The sequence below is a fragment of the Scardinius erythrophthalmus genome, assembly GCF_964197995.2.
Source record: "Scardinius erythrophthalmus genome assembly, chromosome: 1".
Classification (NCBI taxonomy): domain Eukaryota; kingdom Metazoa; phylum Chordata; class Actinopteri; order Cypriniformes; family Leuciscidae; genus Scardinius; species Scardinius erythrophthalmus.
The window spans coordinates 26,801,526-26,817,997 of NC_138221.1; the positions used below are offsets into that span (position 1 = coordinate 26,801,526).

A 16,472-nucleotide genomic window follows, 5' to 3' on the forward strand; every position below is an offset into this window, starting at 1 on the left:
CACCTGTTGTTGTTAACAAGCAGAATCACTGAAGGAAAGAGAAACACAAGAACTACAACTGACTTCAGCCACAACCTTAAATTAAATCAGATGAAGATAAAAGACATTAAATCTGTGAAGATCTCAGCAGAGGAGGATTAAATAACTCCACAAACAGTGTTACCAGCTTCACTTATTACTAACCAGACTGACTTTATTTCTGTCATATGTCTCTGAACCGAGGTTTAGATGTTGATGTTTTAAAATGTTTGGTCACCATTATGGTGATCAGTGCTTCCTTTAGTTGGTCAGTTTGACTTGGCAATTTGAGTGCAATTTTGCACATCTTTTGTTACAAAGGAAGCCAAACACAAAGGAAGCCAAACACAAAGGAAGCCAAACACAAAGGAAGCCAAACACAAAGGCGTTCAGGTGTTATAGATTGCATTATCATAACGTAGAATGATTCACTAATCTTATCCCTGACCAAAAGTTGTCATTAATAAATAACTTTCACCTTTATTAACAGAGAAAACATTCTGAATTTTGACCTTTATATACAGTGCAGACATTTTTTGAAAATCACTTTTATTTTATTTATTTTCTTAGAAACAAACAGATATCAAGAATCAGCATATTAATCTCAACAATGGTGACATGCTTTATGCCGCAATGCATTCTGGGTGGCACCATAGTACAAAACTCATGGCTCCCAGCATGCACTGCAGCATGAAGCATGTCACCATTGTTGAGATTCATATGCTGATTCTTGATATCTGTTTCTAAAAAAATAAAAAAAAATAAAGGTGATTTTCAAAAAATGTCTGCACTGTATGTAAAGGTCAAAATTCAGAATATTTTCTCTGTCAATAAAGGTGAAAGTTATTTATTAATGACAACTTTTGGTCAGGGATATGATTAGTGAATCATTCTACGTTATGATAATGTAATCTATAACACCTGAACGCCTTTGTGTTTGGCTTCCTTTAGCCCCTTTCACACAGAGATTCCGGAAAATACATGGATAAAGTGACCCGGGATTTGACCCGGGTTCGTTTGATTTAGGTTCATTCACACTGCCAGTGATTTTCCGGAATCAGAGAGTGCGTTCACACACAACCCGTAAAAATCCCATAAAGACACGTGACATGGATGTAGGGCTGGGCGATTTAAATCGCGATATTGTTATGCGCATCTCATCAGTAAAGCCGGTTCCTTGATTAGTAGTAAATCACCATCACCTGCTTTCAGATGGAGTGGCATTCACTACAAAGAGCCGTAGTTAACTGACAAGCTGAGCCAAATCACATCAATATCGAGGACGTATCGCCAGCGATATTTAATGCGATATGGCTCAGCTTGTCAGTTAACTACGGCTCTTTGTACACAGCAAAAACTCCAGTGTTAAATTAACACTCCTGGGAGTGTATGAGTCCACACTCAAGAGTGTTTAAGTTAATGAGATAACTAAGTGATTAATTTAGTGATGATTGAACATTATTGAAGACACCTGATGTTAACAAGTAGAATCGCTGAAGGAGAAAATTGCAAATTGTAAGTTACCATTATTGTGATGGGTATTGCTTTAGTTGGGCTCTGACCCTTTTATGTGTACTTCCGATTTTGTTTGGCGGTTGCATCTGAGTTATAACTGGCAGTTGAACAAAGAATAAAAAGTGATCTGATGGTGTTGGTTATATTATGACAATCATCATTTGAACTAGATCACTGAACTCATTAAAATTCTTCTTTCTGACTTCGATTTATGTTGTTGGTTACAGCATAACTGTGAATCTGAAGAAATGGCCAGAATTTTTGATATAGCCTAATATAAAGGATTTCTTTAAAGTTGTTTTAAAAAAAATCATTCTTTTAGGCACACACAGATGTCAAGATTCAGTCTATGCATCTCAACAATGGTGAGGAGCAAAATATTCAATGAGGAAAAGTAAATTACATAGACAATTCAGATCATAATTTATTCATACCGCAATGCATGATGGGAGCCATTAATGAGTTGTGATTGGTGGCAGCCACTGCAACATGCTTTATTATTGTCACCATTGTTGAGATTCACAGGCTGATTATTGATGTTTGTGTTTTAATTGAATATGTCTGAATGTCTTTTTTATCAGAACAATGTTTATTAAATATTTTGAATTGTAAGTAAAATACTGATAATCATAGGCTGAAGAATCACAAAACTGCTGCTAATAAGTTAAACAAAACTATCTCAATATGTTTCATTTTTCGGATCACAGCATGATTATGTTAAAACATAACCAACACTATAAGATAACATTTTACTTTGTTCAGTTAACTGTTATAAATCAATAACAGCAGACAAACAACAGTAAATATTAAAGTAAACATATAATGGTCTAGAGCCCAACTAAAGCAAACACCCATCACCTTAATGGTAACTTACAATTTGTGATTTTCTTCTTCAGTGATTCTGCTTGTTAACATCAGGTGTCTTCAATAATGCTGAATCATCACTAAATTAATCACTTAATTATCTCCTCAGCCCTAAATGCCGCTCCATCTGAAAGCAGGTGAAGGTGATTTACTACTAATCAAGGAACCGGCTTTACTGACGAGATGCGCATAACAATATCGCGATTTAAATCGCCCAGCCCTACATGGATGTGAGATGTAATGTCTCAGCAGTGTCTTCAGTTTGCTTATGAGCTTGTGCATTTTTTTCTCTGATTCGATCATAAACTTACGCATTACGTACTGTTTCACAGCTGGCGAACGATCCCGGCTTCAGCGTCATCACTACGACACGGCATTATTGTGGCTTTTGTTCACACAGCGCGCGTTCCGGGACTGAACACGGCAATGTTACTAGGTCCCCAACCCGGCATCAATGCCGGCATCAATCCCGGGTCGTGTTTGCGTTCACACAGAGAGCGTTCTGGCAAATTGCCGGCAATTTCCCGGGTTCAAGGCGCTGTGTGAAAGGGGCTTTTGTAACTAATGATGTGCTTTGGCAAACACTGTTACAAAGAGCAAATTTGCACTCGAATTGCCAAGTCAAACTGACCAACTAAAGGAAGCACTGATCACCATAATGGTGACCAAACATTTTAAAACATCAACATCTAAACCTCGGTTCAGAGACATATGACAGAAATAAAGTCAGTCTGGTTAGTAATAAGTGAAGCTGGTAACACTGTTTGTGGAGTTATTTAATCCTCCTCTGCTGAGATCTTCACAGATTTAATGTCTTTTTATCTTCATCTGATTTAATTTAAGGTTGTGGCTGAAGTCAGTTGTAGTTCTTGTGTTTCTCTTTCCTTCAGTGATTCTGCTTGTTAACAACAACAGGTGTTCATCACTAATGCTCAATCATCACTCAATTGATCACTTAATTGTCTCATTAACTTTAACACTGCTTCAGTGTTACTTTAACACCATGTAGAGTGGGACCATATGTGCTCTGAGCAGTGTTGATTTAACACTGGGGATTTTGCTGTAGGTCTTCTAAACATTAGATCGCTCACACCTAAGGTGGTTATTGTAAATGAAATGGTCACAGATAATAGTTTCGATGTACTTTGCCTTACTGAAACCTGGCTTAAACCAAATGATTATTTCGGTCTTAATGAGTCTACTCCACCAGGATACTGTTATAAGCATGAGCCCCGTCTGATTGGTCGTGGCGGTGGTGTTGCAACAATCTATAGAGACATTCTTAATGTTACTCAGAAAACAAGTCACAGGTTTAATTTATTTGAAGTACTTGTGCTAAATGTTACGCTCTTAGATGTAAGAAATAAATCCCTATTATCTCTAGCCTTGCCTACTGTATATAGACCTCCAGGGCCCTAAGCTGATTTCCTAAAAGAGTTTGCAGACTTTCTCTCAGATCTATTGGTCAATGTCGATAAAGCATTAATTGTTGGAGATTTTAACATACACGTAGATAACACAAATGATGCATTAGGGGCTGCGTTTATAGATTTATTAAATTCCTTTGGGGTCAAGCAAAACGTCATTGGTCCCACTCATCGTCTTAATCATACACTAGATTTAATTATATCACATGGAACCAATCCAACCGATATAGATATTATACCACAAAGTGATGATGTCACTGACCATTACATGGTAACTTGTATACTACATACTGCTGAAATTTGTCATGTTGCGCCACATTATCGACCAGGCAGAACAATCCTTCCAACCACTATAGATTGATTCTCAAATAGCTTACCTGATCTATCTCAGCTGCTCAATGAACCCAAACAAACAGATGAACTAGAAGAACTAACTAGCACTATGAGCACCATTTTCTCTAGTACATTGGATACTGTTGCACCAATTAGATTAAAAAAGGTTAGAGAGAAAACTAAAGCACCATGGTACAACAGTGCTACGCATGTTATCAAGAGAGAAACCCGTACTTTAGAGCGTAAATGGAAACAAACTAATTTAGAGGTCTTTAGAATCGCGTGGAAAGACAGTATGTCACATTATAAAAAGGCCCTAAAAGCAGCCAGGGCTGAACATCTCCGCAAACTAATAGAAAATAACCAAAATAATCCAAGGTTTTTATTTAACACCGTGGCTAGACTAACAAATAAACAGACATCACCTGAGCAAAATATTCCGTTACAGTTTAGTAGTAATGATTTTATGAATTTCTTCACAGAGAAAATAGAAAGCATCAGAAATACAATTATAAATGTACAATCTTTAACGGTGTCTTATGATTCAGCCTCAATTATCGCCCCTCAAGAACAACTACACCGCTTTACAACTATAAGACAGGAAGAGCTAAATAAACTTATCATTGCATCTAAACCAGCAACATGTTTATTAGATCCAATACCCACTGAACTACTGAAAGAAGTGTTACCTGTAGTGGAAGAGCCTCTTCTCAATATTATTAACTCGTCCTTATCTTTAGGTCATGTTCCAAGAATATTCAAGTTGGCAGTTATAAAACCTCTCATTAAGAAACCACAATTAGATCATAATAACCTAGCAAATTACAGACCCATTTCAAATCTTCCATTTATGTCTAATGGCGCTTTTCCATTACCAGTACCAGCTCAACTCGACTCGCCTCGCCTCGCCTCGACTCAGCTCGGCTCGGCTCGCTTTTCGCTCCGTTTTCCATTGCAGATAGTACCTCCACAATAGTACCTGGTCGTCATAGCGACGCCGCAGGAAACTGCCGTGACTTAATCTTTTACGCGAGACACACCCGCTACCCACACACACAGAACAATGGAGGAAATCGAGTGTATGCTGTTTTTGGATGTTTTTGTTTTTGTTGTTTTTTATTCAGGATACTGCGTCTGGCACATGCAATGATGACGCAGTGAATAGTGACGATTCTCTCTTACCAATCAGCAGTCTGCCGTGATTTCACGTCACATTTTAGTATCGCCTGATTCGCCTCAGCTCGCCTCAGCCCACTTAGAACCTCGCCGGAGGTGTTACAAAAAAAAGTACCTGGAAGCTGGTACAGGTACAACTTTTACACAGTGGAAAACCAAACAGAGCCGAGTCGAGTCGAGCCGAGCCGAGCCGAGCTGGTACTGTGTAGTGGAAAAGTGCCATAAAATACTAGAAAAAGGTGTGTCCGCTCAATTGTGCTCTTTCCTGCAAGAAAATGATATCTATGAAAAATTTCAGTCAGGATTCAGGCCACATCATAGCACAGAAACTGCGCTCGTTAAAATTACAAATGATTTTGCTTCTAGCTTCTGACCAAGGCTGTATCTCAATACTAGTTTTACTCGATCTTAGTGCTGCGTTCGACACTATAGATCACAAAATACTCTTAGATCGACTACAAAATTACACTGGTGTTCAGGGACAGGCATTAAGCTGGTTTAGATCGTACTTATCAGAGCGCTACCATTTTGTCTGTTTAAATGGGGAAAGATCGAAGATAACATCAGTAAACTATGGAGTCACGCAAGGATCTGTGTTAGGCCCTCTGCTATTCTCAATATATATGCTGCCACTTGATAATATTATAAGAAAACATGGAATTAATTTTCACTGTTATGCTGATGACACTCAATTATATATTTCATCACGATCAGATGAAAACGCTAAATTATCTAAATTGACAGAGTGTGTTAAAGATATAAAATACTGGATGACGTGAAATTTTCTGCTATTAAATTCAGATAAAACGGAGGTATTACTTATTGGTCCAAAAAACTGCCCACAAAACCTCTTACAATACAACTTTAATTTAGAAGGATGTTCTGTTACTTTATCCACTACAGTAAAAGACCTGGGTGTTATACTAGACTGCAACTGCAAAATCATTTTTCATATGTTACAAGAACAGCCTTTTTCCACCTTAGAAACATTGCTAAGCTACGTAATATGCTATCTGTTTCTGATGCAGAAAAGTTAGTCCATGCATTCATGACCTCGAGACTAGATTACTGTAATGCTTTATTAGCTGGTTGTCCTGCATCCTCAATAAACAAGTTACAGTAAGTCCAAAATGCAGCTGCTAGAGTTCTTACTAAGTCAAGAAAATATGATCATATAACACCAATTCTATCATCTCTACACTGGTTACCTATTAAGTTCCGTATCAATTTCAAAGAATTACTACTGACCTATAAAGCCCTAAATGGTTTAGCTCCTGGGTATTTAACAGATCTTCTATCGCCTAACAATCCATCGCGCGCTTTAAGATCACTAAATTCGAGGCTTCTGGTCATTCCTAGGATATCTTGTCACGGTTCATAAATTCTATATCTCTTTCTTGTCTCGTGTTCTGTTGTTGTGTGTGTGTGTGTGTGTGTGCTGATTGTGTGGGCGTGCCGGCTCATTAGTGCTCATCAGCTATCCAGCTCATCATTCCCTCACCAGCTGCAGCTCATCTCATCACCGTATATATACTCACCACTTTCTCATCTCCTTTGTCCAGAGCCGGACAGTAACGGAGTACATTTACTTGAGTACAGTACTTAAGTACAATTTTGAGGGATCTGTACTTTACTCAAGTATCATTTTTGGGGAGTACTCATGACTTTACTCAAGAGAGGCAAATATTGTACTCTTTACTCCACTACATTTCTATCCATAACTGTGAGTACCCGTTACTTCTAAAAAATAAAATAAATTAAAAAAAGGACAAAAGAAACATCTCAGAAACCCTCAATTTGTTGTTTCCCTCTCAAATGTGATTGGATTGTGCAGGCGCCACTGATTGGGACAGCCTATCAGCAATCACCTTCAGCTTTCCGCCAAAGTCAACTCCATGGTCAGATTTAGATAAGAGACGAAACCATGGATGAAACAATGGATGAAGACGCAGCAGGTCCATCCCGGGAGTATTTTTTTTTCCCAGGATGGTAGGGGGAATATTCATTAGGGAAGTCATCCCTGATTGGTCTTAACCCCAGTGACGGGTAGGTTTAGGGGCAGGGTTAGGGAGGTCATAAGACCCCCAGTGACAGGTAGGTTTAGGGGTGGGGTTAGGGGTAGGTCATCAGACCAATCAAGGATGACTTCCCTAATGAATATTCATGAGTCTTCCCCTACCATTCTGGAAAAAAAAAATATTGCATCCCGAACCCGTGGCCCCACCTCGCCAGACTATTTCAATTTTCTGAACAAGTTAATGATAGTTTTCGCTTCAAGTGTTTGATGTGTTTACCAATGTAAGCACTGTGGCAGTAGTAATGCAATATTTAGAAAATGTACTCTTGTACTCTTGATACTCAAGTACTTTTAAAAACAAGTATTTAAGTACTTATACTTAAGTAGACCTCTGACTGTAGTACTTTTACTTGTACTTGAGTAAAATTTAGCAAGTGGTATCTGTACTTTTACTCAAGTAATGAAGCTGTGTACTCTGTCCGCCTCTGCCTTTGTCAGATCGTTGTTTGTGGTGTCCCGGTGTGTTTTCCAGTCTGCATTCGAGTCTTGTGCCTTCCATGTTCCTGTTCGTGTTCCTGTGGATTTACTTTGGATTTATCTCACCTCTGGACTCATCTCATCGCACCGCTGCACCTTCACCACCGGGTTTATCTGGCCATCGGGGTCCCTGCGCCGCTAGCCTGTTTTCTGGACTTTTACGTCATTTATATCACAATAAAGGAGTTTACTTGCATCTTGCTTCCTTCCATCTGTTCATGACAGAACGATCTGACCCGACCATGGAAGCAGCGAGTGGCTCTTCAAGTTCACTGGAAGTGTTTGTGAGCAACAGCATTCAGAGAATGGACGTTCAGGAGCAAGACCTCAACGAGACAGCTCGCGCTGTTCAGGCTTTAGTGGCGCAGGTGTCCGGGCTCACCCAGCAGATTCAACAGCTTTGTGTTCCCACTGCGCAACCCGCGTCGCCAATTCCCCCACCACCACCAGCACAGGCCCCCCAGTCGGAGCCCCGCCTGCCGGTTCCCGAAGCCTATTCTGGTGAACCAAATTACTGTCGAGCTTTCCTAACCAGGTGTTTCTCTCTTCAGCCCAGGACATTCCATGATGAGCGAACCAAGGTCGCGTTCGTATTGACGCTTCTGACTGGGAGAGCGGCGCTATGGGGAATGGCGGTGTGGGAGAATCAGGACGAATGCTGCTCCTCGTTCCAGAGGCTCTCTGACGAAATGAGGCGGGTGTTTGATCGCGCTGTTGCGGGGAGAGAGGCTGCTAGAGTGCTGGCAGATTTACGACAAGGTGAGAGATCCGTGTCGGATTTTTCGATTGAGTTTCGAACCCTTACAGCAGAGAGCCATTGGAACGAGGAGGCGCAGTGGGACATGTTCCTGCATGGGCTGGCTGACTGCGTCCAAAAGGAGATCTACACCATGGACCGTCCCACCAAGCTCAATGACCTCATTGTTCTGGCCCTGAGAGTGGACGCACGTCTTTCTCATGTAGATCGACGATGTCAAACTAACCGTCCTTCTGGAGGGATCGAGGGACAGCATTCCGGAGGCGGGGACACGGTCAGCCCCGTCTACGATCACATGCAGGTGGGTCGAGCCCGGCTTTCCCGGGAGGAGAAGGAGAGGCGGAGTTCCCTGGGCCTTTGCATGTACTGTGGAGGAGCTGGACATTTCGCTTACAGTTGTCCGTTAAAAGGCCCAGCCCCGACAGTAAGTATGAGGCTACTGTCGGGTGGGATCTCTGCCGATAAGACCTCATCAACATCTACTCTCCTTCCGGTAAGACTCCGATGGTCAACTCACCTCCACGACTGTCGGGCACTTCTGGATTCAGGGGCTGAGGGTAATTTCATGGACCACACTTTTGCACACAAGTTTCAAGTTCCCCTCAGACCCCTCATGCACCAGATTGCAGTACACACCCTCAATGGTCAAAAGCTCCCCACCATTTCACTGGCCACCGAAGACATCACCCTCATTGCATCAGGCAATCATACTGAGACCATCTCCTTTTACATTCTGGACACTCCTCTTGCACCCATCGTCCTTGGTCACCCCTGGCTCAACCGTCACAACCCCAAAGTGGACTGGCAGTTAAAGTCTGTGTCGGCGTGGAGCAATTTTTGTCATAAGTCTTGTCTTGTGTCTGCTTGTCCGTCTGTTTCTGTCCCTGTGTTTCAGGAGGAGGCAGTGGATTTATCTAACGTGCCCTCGGAGTACCTGGACCTGAAGGAGGTGTTCAGTAAGTCTCGGGCTGCTTCTCTTCCCCCGCATCGTCCCCTATGACTGTGCTATAGAGTTATTGCCAGGTACGTCTCCGCCTAAGGGCAAGTTATATTCACTCTCTGTCCCAGAGAGAGAGGCCATGGAGAAATACATTTCTGATTCTCTAGCAACGGGGTTCATCCGCCCTTCCTCTTCTCCAGCGGGGGCGGGGTTCTTTTTTGTGGGAAGAAGGATGGATCGTTGCGACCTTGTATTGATTACCGGGGGCTGAACAGCATCACGGTAAAGAATACTTATCCTTTACCGTTGATGTCTTCAGCCTTCGAGAGGTTGCAGGGAGCATCTATCTTCACGAAATTGGATTTATGGAATGCTTATCATTTGGTCTGCATCAGGGAGGGGGATGAGTGGAAGACCGCTTTTAACACCCCCAGGGGGCACTTTGAATAATTGGTTATGCCTTTCGGCCTTTCCAACTCCCCAGCGGTCTTCCAGGCACTTGTCAATGATGTATTGCGAGACATGGTTAATCAGTTCATATATGTCTACCTGGATGACATATTGATTTTTTCATCGTCTCTCCAGGAACATGTGCAGCACGTCCGACAAGTGCTTTAGAGGTTGCAAGAGAATGGGCTTTTTGTCAAGGCAGAGAAATGCGCTTTTCATGCACAGTATGTTCCTTTTCTAGGCTACATCATCTCGGATGAGGGAATGCGCATGGATCCTGAGAAGATCAAGGCTGTGGTGGATTGGCCAAGTCCAGATTCCCGTAAGGCCCTACTGAGGTTTCTGGGGTTCGCCAATTTCTACCGGCGTTTCATTCGCAATTTCAGCCAACTAGCCACGCCTCTGACCGCCTTGACCTCCCTCAGAATTAGGGCTGGGCGATTTAAATCGCGATATTGATATGCGCAGCTCGTCAGTAAAGCCGGTTCCTTGATTAGTAGTAAATCACCATCACCTGCTTTCAGATGGAGCGGCATTTAGGGCTGAGGAGATAATTAAGTGATTAATTTAGTGATGATTGAGCATTATTGAAGACACCTGATGTTAACAAGCAGAATCACTGAAGGAGAAAATCACAAATTGTAAGTTACCATTAAGGTGATGGGTGTTTGCTTTAGTTGGGCTCTAGACCATTATATGTTTACTTTAATATTTACTGTTGTTTGTCTGCTGTTATTGATTTATAACAGTTAAATGAACAAAGTAAAATGTTATCTTATAGTGTTGGTTATGTTTTGACATAATCATACTGTGATCTGAAAATGAAACATATTAAGATAGTTTGGTTTAACTTGTTATCAGCAGTTTTGTGATTCTTCAGCCTATGATTATCAGGACTTTACTTATAATTCAAAATATTTAATAAACATTGATCTGATCAAAAAGATGTTCAGACATTTTCATTTAAAACACAAACATTAATAATCAGCCTGTGAATCTCAACAATGGTGACAATAATAAAGCATGTTGCAGTCGCTGCCACCAATCACAACTCATTAATGGCTCCCATCATGCATTGCGGTATGAATAAATTATGATCTGAATTGTCTATGTAATTTACTTTTCCTCATTGAATATTCTGCTCCTCACCATTGTTGAGATGCATAGACTGAATCTTGACATCTGTGTGTGCCTAAAAGAATGATTTTTCTTTTAAAAACTTTTAAGAAATCCTTTATATTATATCAAAAATTCTGGCCATTTATTTAGATTCACAGTTATGCTTTAACCAACAACATAAATCGAATTCAGAAAGAAGGATCTTAATGAGCTCAGTGATCAAGTTCAAATGATGATTGTCATAATATATCCAACACAGATCACTTTTTATTCTTTGTTCAACTGGCAGTTTTAACTCAGATACAACCGTCAAACAAAATCTAAAGTAGCGAACACATGAAAGGCTCAGAGACCAACTAAAGCAACTACCCATCACAATAATGGTAACTTACAATTTGCGATTTTCTCCTTCAGCGATTCTACTTGTTAACATCAGGTGTCTTCAATAATGCTCAATCATCACTAAATTAATCACTTAGTTATCTCATTAACTTAAACACTCTTGAGTGTGGACTCATATACACTCCCAGGGGTGTTAATTTAACACTGGAGTTTTTGCTGTGTACAAAGAGCCGTAGTTAACTGACAAGCTGAGCCATATATCGCATTAAAAATCGTTGGCGATACGTCCGCGATATTGATGTGATTTGGCTCAGCTTGTCAGTTAACTACGGCTCTTTGTAGTAAATGCCGCTCCATCTGAAAGCAGGTGATGGTGATTTACTACTAATCAAGGAACCGGCTTTACTGACGAGATGCGCATAACAATATCGCGATTTAAATCGCCCAGCCCTACTCAGAATGACGTTCAGGTGGTCAGACCCAGCCAAGGCTGCGTTTGCCAAACTGAAGGGTTGCTTCGTTTCAGCCCCCATCCTGATAACCCCTGATCCTTCACGTCAGTTCGTGGTGGAGGTCAATGCGTCAGAGGTGGGGGTAGGTGCAGTGTTATCCCAGCGTTCTCCTTCAGACGACAAGATGCATCCTTGCGCGTTTTTGTCCCATCGTTTATCCCCTGCCGAGCGTAATTATGACATTGGCAACAGAGAGTTATTGGCAGTCAAGTTAGCATTGGAGGAGTGGCGCCAGTGGTTAGAAGGGTCGGGGGTACCTTTTATCATCTGGACCGATCACAAGAACTTGGAATACATTCGGACTGCTAAAAGACTAAACTCCAGGCAGGCTCGGTGAAGAGTAGTAATTAAAGTATGGCATAAAATCATACTCTTGCACAGAATTAACCAGAACACTCCTTTTCACTTCTGGGTCACAAGACGATATCACACCTACATCAGTAGGATCCACGGGCCACAACTCTTGTGGTTGAACAGGAAATGGAGGACCAGAAATCCATATCTGGTTCTTTAACCCTCTGGGGACCAAAAACGCGCCCGCGCGTTTTGCTCGTTTTTTTTTTTTTTTAGCAATGAAAAATTAACACAAAATGCTCTGTTAATTTTGATCTTTCATTTTCGTGTAATACATCAATCGATCCTGTTCAGTTTCTATTTTTTTTCTGTATACTCACAATAAAAATAAAGTGTTTTGCTTTTTGACAAATAAAGAAAAATTAACATGATGCGATTTCTGCCTTCTCTCTGTCAGTAAACTCCCATTTGAAACGCGTTCGAAAATGATCTATAACTCCGCGAAAATTCAGTCAAACAGGCAAACAGACCCACGGACATAAAGCTTGAGATCGCATCTTTTAAATGAAGTAATTTATATAAAAAACAAATATTCTCAGCTTCTGTAATCTGTACAAAAAGAGAGCGACTCCAGTCGAGCTCATTACGAGCCATTCAAAAGTAATTTGACCACTCCCTGGAGAGCGCGTGCTATTCAAATGCAAATTCTGAGAACCATTTCAGTCTGTGAAACGCCCCCACATCAGCTGTAAACAAAGCGCGTCGCAATCGAGTGAGGCATAATATAGCCTACCTTATGGAGAAAAGTTTCCTCAGAACAGTGCTGATATGAGGAGCAATATCTCCTGATATGAGGAGCAGATCCCGCTGAGGAGTGAGGTAGGCTGTTTTCTTTTCTCAAGTGTTGATGTGGAATAACGGGGTGGGACATTGTAATCTAAGGTGTAAACTACTCCTCCCCCTCGCATATTGGCTTTCCAAGCAAAACCTGTTTTACACCATTTAAATCAATGTATTTTTTTTTTTTGTGAACGATAAAGCAAGACTATTTTCACATAATTTTGAAGCTAGAACTCAAAGGGACAACATCCATTAGTCAAAAGTCTTGTGGACACATATTTAATATGTGTTTTGTGGTCTTAATTCAGCAACTTTCATTTACATTTTTTCCAATAACCACGCATAAACATTATTCTCTTAAAAATACAAACATCTACATACACGTTGCTCGCATATTATGGTAGCCCTGTTTGTGCTATATAGAGTGAATTTACACCTTTGCCATTAACATGTTTATAAATAACTGAAAAAAGCACAAATGTCAGAGCATGTCAGAACATCTCAAGAACCCCAAAAACAGCTTGGTCCTCAGAGGGTTAAACACCTACGGACCTAGAATTTCTCCAATTCATGAAGTTTCTCCAACCAACTCGCCCAGAGCTTAATGTACACTGTTGGAATAGTGCTGTCCCATCCAATTTTTTCTCGACACAGATCTTGAAGTATCATTTGGGCACGTAGAATCACAGGAGACAGAAAGCCAAGAGGGTCATAGATGGAACTAATGATAGAAAGAATTCCTCTTCGAGTAAGAGGTCTATCCTTGATGGTCACCTTGAACTTGAAGACATCAGACTCAGCACTCCACTGTAGGGATGGCTGGTGCGAAACAGTCGTTCCGAAGCTTTGCGAGATCCCGAAGCGCAGATGTTTCGAAACACTGATCCGAAGCGTGATTCAAAACACCCATGTCACGTGACTATGGCCAAACGAAGCCTCGAAGTGTTTCACTGAGTGTTTCATCAGGTGTCGCACATCTGTATAAAAGTGAAATCAACGCATATTGACCTCGTGGGTTTTTGTGAGAGGAGTTTGATTTTGAGATAGCGGATTTTTGGTGATATGGTGACATAGTGCAATTTGATTAGTTATAGGCTATTTAGGCTTATATTTAAATTTAACTAGAATTTAAATTAAACTGGAAAGAGAGAGCAGTAATCTTTCCTCATTTGTATGTCTAAAAAATATCTTTGCATGCCAGCAACAAGTGTCCCAGAGCAGACTGATCTCATGAAATGGCGTATGTATGACACGCCAATTCGTATTTCCATTTTTGGCGTGCTATCAACACGCATAATTGCTTTTCAGCGTGTTTATTAACGCCGTTGACTTAACGTTACATTACTGTATATATAAATATATATGTCCTACCCCAACCCCGTCCCTAAACCTACCCGTCACTGGGGTTAATACCATTTATGAGTCTTCCCCTACCATCCTAGGAAAAAAAATATTGCTCCCCAGATGTAGATATACATTTTGCTCCGTTTCGCTCAGACATTTAACGGCGTACACATGCACGCGGAATCACTCTGACATTTAACGGCGTAGACACACATGCGGAAAATGACGGTTCGTTTCAGCATGGACATACACGCAGATAACTCAAAATGCGTATAGATAACTTTTTTTTCACTTCTCACTTTCATTGTATGGATGACATGACATCATGACTTTGCGTAAACATACACGCCACTTTCAAGTCAAGTGGCGTGTATGTTTACGCAAAGTCATGATGTCATGTTGCCCAGAGAAATGAAAGTGAGAAGTGAAAAAAAAGTGAGACATTGTGGCTTGATATCTTTTATTAATATTCATTTTGCAGGACCAACATAACATTATGCACAGTGAGGAGCCTATAGGTTACAAGCTTCACATATTAGAAAAGTACAATAATAAAAAAAAAACATTTTTTTAATGGCTCGTCAAGGTTGTTTCAGATCAACACCTGCAAGTGAACACTAGGTGTCACCGTTGAGACGGGTGTCGGATTGATTCGAAGCCTCGAAACAATATGGCCCATTTGGTTCAACTGTTTCATTGCTTCACGAAGCCTCGATCTGCCCACCACTACTCCACTGCACACCTAATGCTCTTTCCAAAGGTAGCGTGTCATTTTCCAAATTCAAGCTCTTAACTTTCTTGTCTCTGTCTTCCTCAGGGATGGCTTTTAACACAGTGCGGCTGTTATCCATTTGGTTAATCGGAATCCACCTTTAGCGCACATTTCTGTGAGCTTCTGGTATAATAGAACAGCTTCTGAATCTGTAGGCACAGATACAAGACAGTCATCTACATAGAAGTTATTAAAGACAATGTCCACGGTCTTGGCATCATACAGATCCTTATGGTCTTTTCTGCGCACTCTCTCAATACATAGCTAGAGCAACTTGGAGATGACGTTGCTCCAAATAAATGCACAACCATTCTGTATTCTTACAGATTGGCATCAATGTTTCCCCCAGGTCACCAAAGAAACCTCAAGAGATCACAATCATAAGGATTTACCTTAACCTGATGAAACATCGTTTCTATGTCAGCCATCATGGCAACATACTCCATTCTGAATTGCACAAGAACACTCACCAACGGACTTGTTAAATCTGGACCTTGCAAAAGATGTTCATTCAATGATGTTCCTTGATATGATGCTCCGCAATCAAATACCACTCTGATATTTTGCTTTTTAGGATAATACACACCATGGTGAGGTATGTACCATAAGCATCCATCAAATTGTTCCAGTTCAACTGTGGGAACCTTTTCAGCATGGCCTTTAGCGATGACATTCTCCATAAAGGTAGTATAGTCAGCATGAAAAGGAGCGTTCCCAGAAAGCAACATTGTTTCGGCCCAGATCCGGCCCACATCTGGCACTTATGGAATGCGGATCTGGCCCACATGAAGCGTGGAATGATGGCACTTGAGTGGACCGCTCCTGTTTACCAGATCTGGGCCACAAGCAGGCCATAGCAATGCCACATGTCAGCCAAGAGCAAAGAAATAAACCAGAACTGGACCTTATCTGAGCCACAAAGTCTGTGTATATTAAATATGGAGTCATTTCAGCCTTAATAAGCCTGTTAACAAGCAGAATCACTGAAGGAAAGAAGAGAACAGAAAAAGAGACGAGCAGAAACACAAGAACTACAACTGACTTTAGACACAGTCTTAGATGAAATCAACTAAAGATAAAATACATTAAATCTGTGCAGATCTCAGCAGAGGAGGATTAAACAACTCCACAAACAGCATTACCAGCTTCACTTATTACTAACCAGACTGACTTTATTTATGTCAGACTTCTACAGAAGTTTTTATTGACAATTAA

At 40.9% G+C, this 16,472-nt stretch overlaps 1 protein-coding gene across 1 annotated transcript in view; it reads left to right on the plus strand.

Moving 5' to 3' along the window:
- LOC308695541 (uncharacterized protein) overlaps nt 1-16,472 on the plus strand; it is a gene marked incomplete at both ends in the record, with an annotated part of 375,246 nt that overhangs the window by 251,928 nt on the left and 106,846 nt on the right. The window lies entirely within an intron of this gene.